At 41.8% G+C, this 12,920-nt stretch overlaps 1 protein-coding gene and 1 long non-coding RNA gene across 20 annotated transcripts in view; one reads left to right on the top strand and one right to left on the bottom strand.

The window, feature by feature from the left end:
- GRIN2B (glutamate ionotropic receptor NMDA type subunit 2B) overlaps positions 1–12,920 on the bottom strand; it is a 292,093-nt gene that overhangs the window by 179,280 nt on the left and 99,893 nt on the right. The window lies entirely within an intron of this gene.
- The window catches only part of LOC308457455, a 62,033-nt gene that overhangs the window by 14,082 nt on the left and 35,031 nt on the right, over positions 1–12,920 (top strand). For 4 of the 5 annotated variants that reach the window (XR_013976910.1, XR_013976911.1, XR_013976912.1 and 1 more), the window contains exon 2: positions 4,400–4,489. This is a non-coding gene — a long non-coding RNA (uncharacterized lncRNA). Of the gene's footprint in view, positions 1–4,399; positions 4,490–4,572; positions 5,286–12,920 lie in introns of those variants that run through there. The other variant, XR_013976914.1, reaches the window with a different exon arrangement.

Genomic DNA, 12,920 nt, shown 5'->3' with positions numbered 1-12,920 from the left:
AACAGTGAACAGAATGTCACCGATCTCCAGCATCAGAAATTATTTCAGTGACACAACAGACAACTGTGTCAGTGCTAGAAGCAAGCAGAGTGGGTGCTGAAATCAATCATCTGGTCCAAGTGGGAGCGAGGGAAAGGGAAAGAGGAGGGGAGGAAGGACTGTTCGCTAAAACTCACACAATGCATATTTTATTGCTCTGAGAGCAAGATTCGTCCCTCTGGTCATTAATTAATTATTCAAATATTGCCTTAAAAACTCTGTTTGCTTTAGCCTATGAATGACACTAAACATTACTCTTACTTTCTCTGCCCCATGATGCTTCCTCTATCCCCCTCACCAACTTTCACTCTGAACCTCCCTGGGGCTGCGGCTGCAAGACTTGCTGCTGCAAGCTTTATTAAATGATGCCAGGGGAGACTGAAGTGTGGAACAAATAAAACTTTACTTAACACAGTAAATCACTACAACTGATCCTAAAATGGCTGCTGTCCTAGGCTTCGCTTCCCTGCTCCTCTTCTTGCATTATTACTTCCCTACATGCAGAACAATCTGCTTCCTACTACATCTCCCTCTATGTGTGCACATTGATTTTGTGTGTGTGCAAGACAGACACACACAAAAAAAATATGTATCTGGTACACCTTATTCCAGCACTCTATGTGTCAGCACTGGTCCACCTGCTTGAGGTGGCAGACGAACCCAAATGTCTACCTGAGTTCCACCATAACCAACAACCGTTCCATGAACACTGAGCTGGACAAGTGTACTGGCAAGGCACCTAAGGCAATGGCTGTAGGTGCATTCTTCTACTGCCTCCTGTGATAGACGGGTGCCAACAACAACAATGATGCAGCCACAGGTTACCTCAGTGACCAAACCTTTCCTGGACTCACACAGGCACTTAGGCTACAAACAGTTTCATTTGCTCACCTATGCCCTTGATAGAGCACCAGCAACTGTTACCTGTCTGCCTGTACTTGATATTTATTTAATGTTCGTACCCATCTTTGGATTCCTTGGAGTATATAATGCAAACATTTTTTAAAAATTGGCTCCTGTGGATTATGGTTTGTTTCCTCCATCACTGATTTTTCAGAGATGAATAAATGGAATTATGTATGGCCCAACATGGTTACCAATATTTATTTTCCTATTTGAGCACAGATTATTTATTTTTTTGCCTGTGCAATAGGTGAGCCTTTCTGCCACAACAATACAGCACCTAATCTTGTGGGGAAATGGTTCACAGATCCTGTTCCATTCAGCTGCTTTTGTTAGCTACTCTTTAACTGCCTGGAAACAATTTCATGGATTTACATCCAGTAAAACTCAGTAATCTTATAAACCTTATATCTGTCAAAAGTTGCACTGAATGCACAGAACCTAGAACTTCTGTCATTCATCCAAATTTGCCAAAAATCCACTACTGGTATCAAGAACTATTTATAGTTCTTTTCCTACTAACTTACAGGTGATTTATTCAGTGAAATGACAAATGGAAATATTTCTTGTTCATACTTTTTTATATCCAAACATATGCTCATCTGACCTTGCATATGCATGTCCATAATTGTACAACTACTGAACTGACCTACTCTCTAGATTCTTCTTGATTATAACCTTCAGTTTTTCTATGTGATTCATTTCCTTTTGGATTTGCTCCTTTAGTCAGGACTACCTGGTGTGATGGGGCAGAACCACCTACCCAACACCAGCATCCACTGCAGCTTATCAGGACAGGGCAGGTGGAGCTGTGCAGGAGCACCAGCAGAAGGAGGAGATTGGCTCTGCCCTTGTGCCTGCACAGACCTCCCTATCCAGGTGAACTGCAGCAATGCTGGGTGAAGATGGTAGCTTAGCCATCACACCAACTGCTCCTAGTGCCACTGGACTCTTTATCCCTCAATGCCCTGAAAACTTGCACATTCAACTACCTTAAAAGAGTATAAAATAGACATTCATGGCAGTTAGTACATATATTAGATAAAGGTAAAGGGACCCCTGACCATTAGGTCCAGTCGTGACCGACTCTGGGGTTGCGGCGCTCATCTCGCTTTATTGGCCGAGGGAGCCGGTGTACAGCTTCCGGGTCATGTGGCCAGCATGACTAAGCCGCTTCTGGCGAACCAGAGCAGCGCATGGAAACGTCGTTTACCTTCCTGCCGGAGCGGTACCTATTTATCTACTTGCACTTTGACGTGCTTTCGAACTGCTAAGTTGGCAGAAGCAGGGACTGAGCAACGGGAGCTCACGCCGTTGCAAGGATTCGAACCGCCGACCTTCTGATCGGCAAGTCCTAGGCTCTGTGGTTTAACCCACAGTGCCACCCGTGTCCCTAGTACATATATTAGGCTCTACTCAAAAACTAAAGTTTTAAGAAAATGAAACTTTTATGATGCGAGTATATTTTTGAAATGTGAAGTGTATATCTCTATAATAAATTTGTGTTATTAAAAAGCAGCTTTAAAAATATATAGCATGATATCAGAAAACAGTTTGCTCTTTTTGAGAGTTCCAATACAAGTTGATGTATGTGGGCATTCAGAATATTTTAAGGTAAGATATGGGTGTTGATTGACCTAATGCATTACAGGTTGTTGTTGTTTTAGATTTTGAAGCAATTTTGTCCTTGAGGCTACTCTATTCTAAATAGCTCTTCGCAACATATGAATACTGTAGTAGTAGTAGCAGCAGCAGCAGCAGCATAAAGCTTAAAATAAACTGAGCACTTCACAGAACTGAGCACTTCACATCCCTGCTCAGAGGCTTGTGGACAAAAATGTGCAAGGTACAAGAGGGCAGGGGAACAGAAAGGGAGCTAAGGATGTACAAATGGGTAATTTATAAAGCACTTCAAGCTGATAAACCTTTTAATTTTTTTCATTTTATAATGATAAATCCAGGGGGGAGTATTAGAGAAGAAATAACAAGCTAAAAGATTATATTTTAAGGAATTTTTAGGCAGGCAACAATGGAAAGAGAATCCCAGTCTTGGGAAGAAGTAAAAGAAGCAACAAGAAAAGAGAGGGAGAAACTAAAGCAAGCAAATTTCTGTAAATTTAATGTGAATCATTTGTAGAAGTCTCAGATCTTAAATTGTCCTGGCAAAGAATATTATTATTATTATTATTATTATTATTATTATTACAGTATAGAGCTCTGGATATAAGAATCAGCATTGCAATGCATGGGTTTATTGTGAACCAAAATAAAACAAGGAAGTTTGAAGAAAAGACTGAAGATAATTCTACGTATAGTTGCTATCCTGAAATGATGAAAATGTTTGCCATGTTAAGAACTGAAGGAACAACATGTTCTAGGAAAACAACAGAGTATCCTATTCTGCACATGTTTAGTTACAGACGGAAGGATGAGATCTATTCATTGAACTATCTCGAGTAGATTTGTTTGATTTGTTTCAGAAGTTACTTTTAATTTTAGAAAAACCATCCTTCTGCACTCAGTGTATTTTTCAAATTACAGAAACTACATATCCAAGATGACAGTGATTAGTGGTGCTGCCTGAGAAATGCAGCTGAACAACATCTTCACAGCCTTGCCCTTTGCTGCATATGGCCCCTTCAACATTGGTTATTAGCAATAATTTAAGATATATCTCTCCCGCTAGCATGAACTAGAGGAACAGAAAAGAGAGAATAACTAACTAAAGCTCATGCTACTGCTAGTTAATAAAATGCCAATGTATTATTCAAGAGCGTGTCTATATTTTATAGCTGCTGCACAGAGGGAGCCGCCAGCTTGCTTCTGGCATTTTGGTAGCATAAGACACATTGCAACAGCTTCTTCCCACCCTCTGAGCATTGCAGACATACATCCGGGCAAACAGAAATGGACGCAGGCAAATATACTGTTGTCATACGAATTTGGGGGACAGAGAGAAGATAGAAAATGGCTACAATACATTAGCACTGTTCCCAAATTGTGTTAGATCCTCACACCTATTCTGCTTGTTGCAATCTTAATTTCTTGATGATTTCCCCCTGCAGTTGGAAGCTGCTAGCCAGAACTATAATTTACTATACATCAGATTGGAAGAGATACCACAGAACATGATTGTCCACAAAGATACAAATAGTTAGGAAATTCAGTCTGTTGTTGCTCACTAGCCAATGTATCCAAAGTTGTGTTTAGTGGTACACAAACAAGTATGGCTTCTGTCTTAAAGCTTCCTACACTTTTCCTCTTCAATACTGAATGTGGTTCATTTCCTTATTAATACCAATCATCAAAACAGAAATCATTTTGGGTGGTAAGCCAGGGTCAAGACCACCATCTCAATTTCCTTCCTCTGTCTTACCCTATAATCATTTCTTCCTCTTTAGTTTGCAGTTTAGTACTTTACCCAGCTACAAGTAAGACTACTGTCTCCTCTTGGCAGGGAAAGAGAAAGAAATTTCCATTCTTCAGCGGAGCACTGGGAAAGAGTTGTGGCATCTTTGAGGCACCATCATGTTGCTAAGATACTAAGGTGAGCAGATACCAAAGTTTCCAGACTAAGCCCAAACATCAACACTGCTCAAACAGTAAAAAATGTATTGTACATTATTTTAGAAATAACCAGGAACAAAGAAAACGTTAAAGGAATTAACAACAGAAAGCCATCCCTGAGGTTTGAAGCTATCTAACTGACTTAGATCTCAGAATTGAGATTTGTGGTTCAGAAACTATTCCAGGAAAGCCACATCCACTGCACATCTCAAAGAACAGCAATCTACAGGTAAGAAAAAAGACCCTTCCTCTCACAGTGCTGTGAAGGCAGTAGTCACATACAGCAGATGAAAAGCCAGTGCTATCCCTAGAGTCATTTCTTTCCTTTAGCCAGGTATGGGGAGCCTGTGGTGCTCCAGGTGTTCTTGGATTACAACCCCCACCATCCCTGACAATTAGCCATGCAGATTCCCCACCCCTCCCTTAAACCTCATGGTCCATACAGAAGACACAGAATGACAAAGCCCCAAACTCTGAAACCTTATAGGCAAGACTGACTAACCAGTACAGCACTTGGTTCCTTTAACAGTAGAATAGCAATGGGCTCTAGAGCAGATTGCAATAGGTAGACATTCTTCAAGTTTGGGAATAGGAGCCAGTGGACAACAATATGGGTTCATAACAGCTTCACTGATCACGAATTATTAAATGTGGACATACTATGCATGAAAAACAATTAGTCCTCTCTCTCTCTCTCTCTCTCTCTCTCTCACACACACACACACACACACACACACACACACAGAGGTTACTAGGACAGCACCTAAGATAGACACTTTGCCCCCTCATTGTTGCTGAGACAGAGCAACATGCACACAGAGATCCAACTGCTTAAACTGCATTAAACTGACAAAAGTATTGAGAGCAGAAAAAACCCCTATAAAATAACCTGTGTCCAGGAAAGAATGACAAAACAACCTATGACATGTTCTCATGAAATTGCTTAGAGACAAAATTCTTCAGTAAAATCATGCTAACTTGCAATTCCTTTAAGTTCACCTAAGGAAAGGATGGCTCAAAGGTCTGTTAGAAACCACGTTCCATACTATGGTCTCCAGACAAATATAATCACTGTTATCTCCACTTCTGCATTTTTTATACAGACCTGGTATAGTGCAGGATATTGATACTAACAAAAACTGTTAAACAAAGAAGTAATAATAACATTTAAAATTGGAAGAGAAACAACAGGAGAACAAACATTTAGAAGAGCAGGTACTGACATAATGAAACTGAGAAGCTTTTTAGATGGACTATGAAAATCACCATTTTGAATATTTAGTACTCTGCTATTTTCAGTTGTTTTACATGAATACTGCAGCTTTTATGTTTAATGTGGGATAATTCATTGTGTGTCTATGTTTGTAGTGTTTTAATTCTGTTGCTTTTGTCCCTATATTGTATGCCACTTTGAATATGATTAGTCCTACAAAAATGTTATAGAAACGTTAATAACAATAACAATGATATAAAAACCAGTTTTTAAACATGGCAGGATCCTATAGCATAAGGCCTGCAGGCAGTAGTTGGAAGGGTGAGAGGATAGTATTTTATCCAAGTCAGGCTGAAGTCAGGATCCAGAACAAATGAGAGGCCAGAATTGGGTGTGTAGTAAGGTCAGATCTGGAACAACAAACACAGATCACAGGCCAGAGGCAGGCATGTTACCAAGGTTGGACAAATGGCAAAATTCTAAATAAATGAATTAAGTATAGGAGGAGCAAGTAAGGCACATACGTCCATATGGCTACTCTTTGACAAATTAGACTGAGGACGAAATCTGAGTTAGTTGTTTATATAAGATAAGGTATCTACTGGTTCCTCAGTTCACCTGGTGTAGCTGGACAGATGAGCTGCAGTACCCTTCTCTGACCATTATTTGGTTCATTTGGAATGAAAACAGTCATGGTAGCAACAGGAAGTAGGGGGCTTGGTCCCACATCAGAAAACAGCAGAGCAATAGATTTAGAGAAAATATTGCAACCAGCTATCTTGTGAAGTGGTGAGATCTTTGTCCTTGGATAGACACTACTTAGGGATATTTAGAAACACAGCATCCTGTCTTGGGGCAGGAATTTGGACTACATCATCTGTAGAGTGTCAACTCTGATTTGGTCATAATCATTCTGAGAAACAGCAAAGGCTAGCGAAAGGGTTATAATGTTAAGTTCCAGTCGCATCTTTGGGCAACAATACAAAACTAGACAAACAGTAGGAGAGCTGATATATGTGTGTGTGTGTGTGTGTGCGCGTGCGCGTGCACGCATTTGGTGGGCAGAGACCTGGATATTACTGTGGTTTCTAATACATGGTTCCTGTGGAAAAGGTAGGATATTTAAACAAGCAATTCTGCCAAAGAGATGTTAAGATTATGCTTGCTTATATCCAGAGAGAAGAAAGCCATGGTGTATCTGCAGCAGTACAACTGGATGCCTTCATCTGCCCTAGCTGCAACAAAACATCTCTTTCCCATATTGGTCTCTGTGGTGCTGTAACTCTCCAATAGTTTGACTTCACCCCCAATGGCGCACTCTTCCATTGTCTCTCAAGACAGACAGATACCAGCAATATCCAGATAAAGGAATGCATTTCCAGGCTACTGGAGTATGCACTCTCCAAAAGGCAAATCCTTCCCACCAAATAAACCCTTTATTGCAGCAGTATAGTGCGGGTTGCCAGAGCCAAGAGCAGGCAAGTGTTGCACCCTCCTGGTGAACTAGGCAGTTGGGGTGGGAATGCGCACCAGGAGGGCATGCACGGAGGATGAACAGAGCCAGAGCCGTCTTTCCCATTGGTGTTAGTGGTTCGTTGTGCCAGAGCGCCGGACTCTCAGGGGCGCCCCAGCGAGTGGGGGAGCTGCACGACTTTGCCAGCAGCCTCCCCTTTCCCTGCACGCCTGCCAGCTGAGCCCCACCAACAATATGACTGGCTGGCAGGTGTGCAGCTTCCTTCCCAAGCCTCCGTAGGAGGAGAGCGATCCCCGCAGAGACAGGAGGGAAGCTGCTGCCCCCCCCCCAAGCCTCTGCATCTGCTAAAGACGGCCCTGCTCCTGATCGTTGTCCTCCTCCTGCTTCCTGGCAAAAGGTGGCGCGCAGCATTCCCAGGCTGCCTTCTCGGGTGCCCCGACACCGGAGAGCATGTCCGCCAGCATGTTTTCCTGCTTGATCGCTGCCACCACGCCAGGGATCAGGACGGTGGGGGAGGCAGAGGAAATTTTCCATCGCCCCCTCCCTTGTTTTGGAGTTGCCATGGGGGCACCGGAGGGATCTTTGCACCACAGCGCTGAATATGCTTAAGACAGCCCTGAACAGAGCGCGCCTCCAACAGGCTCCTTGCCTGCTGCCCTCCATCCACCTGCCCACTAGACCAATGCGCCTGCCTGTGCACCTGAGGCCTTGGTCCCGCTGCCCCCCCCATGCTACGCCTCTGCTTTACTGTCAAACAAAAGGGAAACTAGATCAAGGTGCCAATGTAATGGCAGATAGATTCTCCCCCTTCCCTTCAAACCCTTTTTGGTGAGTAATGGCTATCTTATAGAGAGTGATTCTACAACAGCCACTCTTCTCGAACCTCTGAAATCAAAAGAATGGCCACTGTGTATAGGAACCTAAGCTGCAACAAATATCTGATTAATCATTCCAGTGTGGTCAACATAATCACTGTAAGACACTCCTTCATATTAGAAAAGCCATTTCTGATAAGTTAGCGCAGGTGAGGTGGGCTATCAGTTGTTCCTTTCTCCCTTCCCCACATTCCCCCCTTTTCCTCCACTTAATCCCTTCTGCAATGACACTCTGCAGCAAGCAGATTGCCACCCAGGTTGAGCCTGTGATGCAAAGAACTGTGTTAACTGAGTAATTAAATCATTTCCGTAATTACTCTATAAGCTTATAAATAATTTAGACCTGCACATTCACAAAGGGAAGGGAATACAAAGAGGCATATGCAAAGAGAAGAGCCAGAAAGAAAGAAATGTTAGCATTTATACAGCACTTCGCATTTTCAAAGCACTATGCAAACAGTAATTAAAGTAGTAAAAAGGAGAGAATGGCAGGCAGAGCAGGGAGAGGCAGGGTGTGAGGAAGAGAAAAACCTTGTGCCACTTGTTTGTGTGAACCAGACTTCAGATTTGCAGATACAGGAGCTGATCTAGTCTATTCAGGTCCAGGGCAGATTCAACTGATCTGTTTTTAAGATCTTTAATTTTCAGTTTAGATTAATTTATAATGCAACCCTATTCATGTCTACGCATAAGTAAGTTCCATTAAGTTCAATGAGGATTATTCCCAGGAAAGTATGTATAGGATTGCATCCTTATTCAGTCAACTTTATGAACATATTTTCCAAGCCTTTCGAATGATTTGATATATACTGTAATGGATTTAGGGGTTGCTCGTGCGTAAGTTGCCGTCACTGCTGGCGAGGTTACCTGGTTAAACCCTTTCTGACTGAACAGCCTCCAGCATCGTGACTGTCTCAGTCGCTGGCAGAATCCGTCAGTGGGCATTTCTTGAACCTTTTCCAGCATAAAAGTTGTTTGACGCCAAGTCTCCTCCTACTCTCCCTGCGCGGAAGTCTTCTGCGCAGAGAGGGTGTGGGCAGCGGAGTACCCGTACTCTCTCCGCTGGTCTCCGGCGAGGAGTCTTGGAGCCTCCTCTCCGATTCCCCCATCTGCCCCCCTTCTCCACTGGTGTTACGCTGATTTCCTTCCCCAGCAGATGGGCTGCCTCTCTCCCTACTGGGACCTTCTCCTGCATCCCTCTGGAGCCTTCCCTCCGCCTCTAGCTCCGATGGCAGTTCCCTGACATATACCTAGGCACCTAGTGCTATTACTGGTATGTTTAGATACTTGACTAAATATATTTTCATTTAAGGCAGCTTTCCCTGGGGTGTAACCCAGTTATTTATGGAATACCAATTGTATTACCTGCATAGATTGTTTTACTATTTTTATAATTTGTAAATACGGTTTTTGAGTTTATGGAAATTGTTTTACTATTTTTAGGACTCGTGTTTTATTCTGTTTTTGTCTTCTGCACCACCTCAACAACTTTTAAAGTAGTCTATCAATTTGTTAGATAAATAAATAATAATAATAAATATATTATAGGCCTAGCTGTTTTCAGAAGTCCCTAGGCTTCAACATGTGTATAGTCACAAGATGGAAATAGCACAAGTGTGTTCAAACCAAGTTAATAGAAAAATATAAACTAGTTTGAGAAAGAATGAGAAGAGAGTAGTATGAATTCAAAAGGAAGAAGTTCAAGAAAAATCACTGGTTCAGTTTCCATGGCTGTCAGCCTATTCTGGAGCCTTAAAAGTAATAACTCATCCTGAAGTACAAGCTATGACCTACAGAGCATTAGATGTGCATTCGTTACCAAGGCATCTGTAACAATATTGCTGAATACATGACAAACCATGAACTGTTACATATTTGGGCCAAGGTGCAATCTGATTTGTAAATCAGATTGCATAAACTTGCCTCGTATCTTGAAGTGCATAGGTCAAAGCTTGCTGCTGACAATATAAAGAAAGCTTACACATGATTGTCAGTATTATATGGTACCCTTTTAGAAAGTAGACATGTTCTTCCCGTCACATCTTTTGTTTCTCTCTCCTTCTCTCTCTCTCTCTCTCTCTCTCTCTCTCTCTCTTTCTCTCTCTCTGTTGTTGTAGATAGAAATAAACTTATGTGCACACTTGAGGTATTCAACTGTGAATTGCTAAAGTTGATGCAGTGACATTCAGCAAGGCATTTGTGGAACTAGAGAGATTCCTGAGACAATGATTTCCAGAACTGGGCACTACACTCTGGACACAATGACTCTCTTAAGTTTATATCTTCTTTATTCCTTGTCATCCCATCCTGCATTCATCTTGCTTCCCCAGCCCATCCAACTCTTTCTGGAGCTTCGGATGATAATTCGCATATGAAACCTTGACAAAGATGGCTTGGAGCACAGAAAGATGGCTTGGAGCACATCAGAGCACAGAAAGGGAAAAAAATCATTTCTCCCTTTCTTTTGTAAATTGCCTCACAGGTTTTACATTTACTGAAACTTTCCCCCTTTGATCATACCAGATTCTCTTTACAACTTGCCCTTTCCACATATATTTCTGCATCTATAGTTTGCTCACCTTGCAGTTTCCTCTTATCTACCTCTCACCCACCCTGGTTGTGGCTCAGTTGGTCTCTGCAATGCAGTTTCTCATGCACTGTCCATTCCTATTTTGAAACAGCTTTACGTTCCAACAGAATGTATTTTTCTCTGCGGGATTGCACTGTTCACCATGAGGAAACACATTCCACTAACCGGTCTAAATAATTGTTTTGTTTTTGTTCAATTTTGTTTCTCTTATTGGCAATATTCTGCAGAATACCTTGACCATTTTAATCCAGATTTTAAAATATATATATATATTTCCATCAGTGACTTTTCATTCAAACAACAGTACAGTGGTACATCGGGATAAGTACTTAATTCGTTCCAGAGGTCCGTTCTTAACCTGAAACTGTTCTTAACCTGAAGCACCACTTTAGTTAATGGGGCCTCCCACTGCTGCCGTGCCGCCAGAGCACAATTTCTGTTCTCATCCTGAAGCAAAGTTCTTAACCCGAGGTACTATTTCTGGGTTAGTGGAGTCTGTAACCTGAAGCGTATGTAACCTGAAGCATATGTAACCCGAGGTACCACTATACACTGATCTAGTTTATCTGATTTCACCTCCTAGAAATACAGTAATCCTACAAACTATCAGTCTATTCAGTGGTCAATATCAGCTGCTTCCTAGGGGAAAATACAAAGAGCCACAGAGCAGTTAGTGAAATCATCTGTCACCTGCTGTTCAGAATAACAGAAAACCCAGCAAAACATCCTTAATAGAGGAGAAAGGACTTTCCAAGTACCGTTTTTTTTGTTCTATAAGACTCACTTTTTCCCTCCTAAAAAGTAAGGGGAAATGTGTGTGCGTCTTATGGAGTGAATGCAGGCTGCGCAGCTATCCCAGAAGCCAGAACAGCAAGAGGGATTGCTGCTTTCGCTACGCAGCAATCCCTTTTGTTCTGGCTTCTGAGATTCAGAAATTTTTTTTCTTGCTTTCCTCCTTCAAAAACTAGGTGCGTCTTGTGGTCTGGTGCGTCTTATAGAGCGAAAAATACGGTAGATAAAGTGTTATGCTAAAGAATAGGCTTCTTTGTAATGTTAAGGCTGAACTGCTTTTATGACCTATACATGAAGACTACCCAGAAGATAGCTCAGAAACTGTAACTGGGACAGATGGTAGAAGTTCAATAATTTCCAGGGTGGTGGTTTTGTTTTGCAAGTTCTTAGTAGTTTGGGTCTACCATACCAAAAACTTATTGTTGTGCCCTGCTTCCTATCCTGCATTTTAAAGTATGACTGACCTGGAGGGCTACACTGCATGGTGACAAACCATTTTCTCTGTGCCTGGTTTGGATGTGCATGTAGTGAAATAGTTATCCAAATAACACCCACACAAACACATATTACTGGCCGGATTGTGATAAGGAGCTTGTGGAAAGTTATCCTCCATGCCAATGGCTCACAGTAAACTACTCAGATGACTAGTTCAATCCCAGCAGATGAAAAATATCACAATACACTTGTTTAATAGTGAGAATTTTTCACTTAAATATTCTATTTCTTCCTCAGTAGTCTTTTTGGCTAGTAGATATTACTATTATAGCCACAAGCCTATCATCTTCCCAGTATCTTCCATTTTTAGGTGATATATGGACAGACAGAGAGGTCATGTATCCATAGCAGTGACCAGAGGAGGAATGACTGCTGGGAAGAGGAGAGAGAGAAGAAGTACCATGGTGTACCCGTAGCTGCAAAACCAGACACCTTCATCTGCTCCCACTTGCATTAAAACATCTCTCCCATATTGGTTTCTACAGCCACTATAACTTTCCAACAGTTTGACTTTATCCTAAATGGCACACTCTTCCATTGTTACTAGAGACAAACAGATGCCAACAACAGTAGTCAATTCTCTTAGATTCTAGAATCCTTTCCTTCCAAACTAATAATGGGAGGGAGGCAAAGAAAGTGACTCTCTGAAAAACAATTGTGAGTTGCACATAAGGCACTGCATTTTATTGGGTCATATCAACAGTATATCTAGCACTGATTTAAGTGCCAGTAGCTCTCTGAGATGTCAGGTAGAGGCCTTTCATGGCACAGCTACCTTTCAGGTAGGGATGGCAGAAATTGAACCTGGAACCTTCTGCGTGCAAAGCTCTTCCACTTAGCTATGGCCTTGCAGTTACCAGTTGAATGATTTGAGGATCTAAGAAAGCAGGATAAGTCAATTTCACACTCTAGAGTTTCAATTTCAATTTGATGCTGATTTGGGGCAAAGAAAATATTGAATTAAATTAATTT

Source organism: Podarcis pityusensis (genome assembly GCF_964106645.2).
Source record: "Podarcis pityusensis genome assembly, chromosome: 10".
NCBI classification, from domain to species: Eukaryota; Metazoa; Chordata; class Lepidosauria; order Squamata; family Lacertidae; genus Podarcis; species Podarcis pityusensis.
Note: the sequence above shows the minus strand (reverse complement) of the source record. Positions and strands in the feature narration are given on the sequence as shown.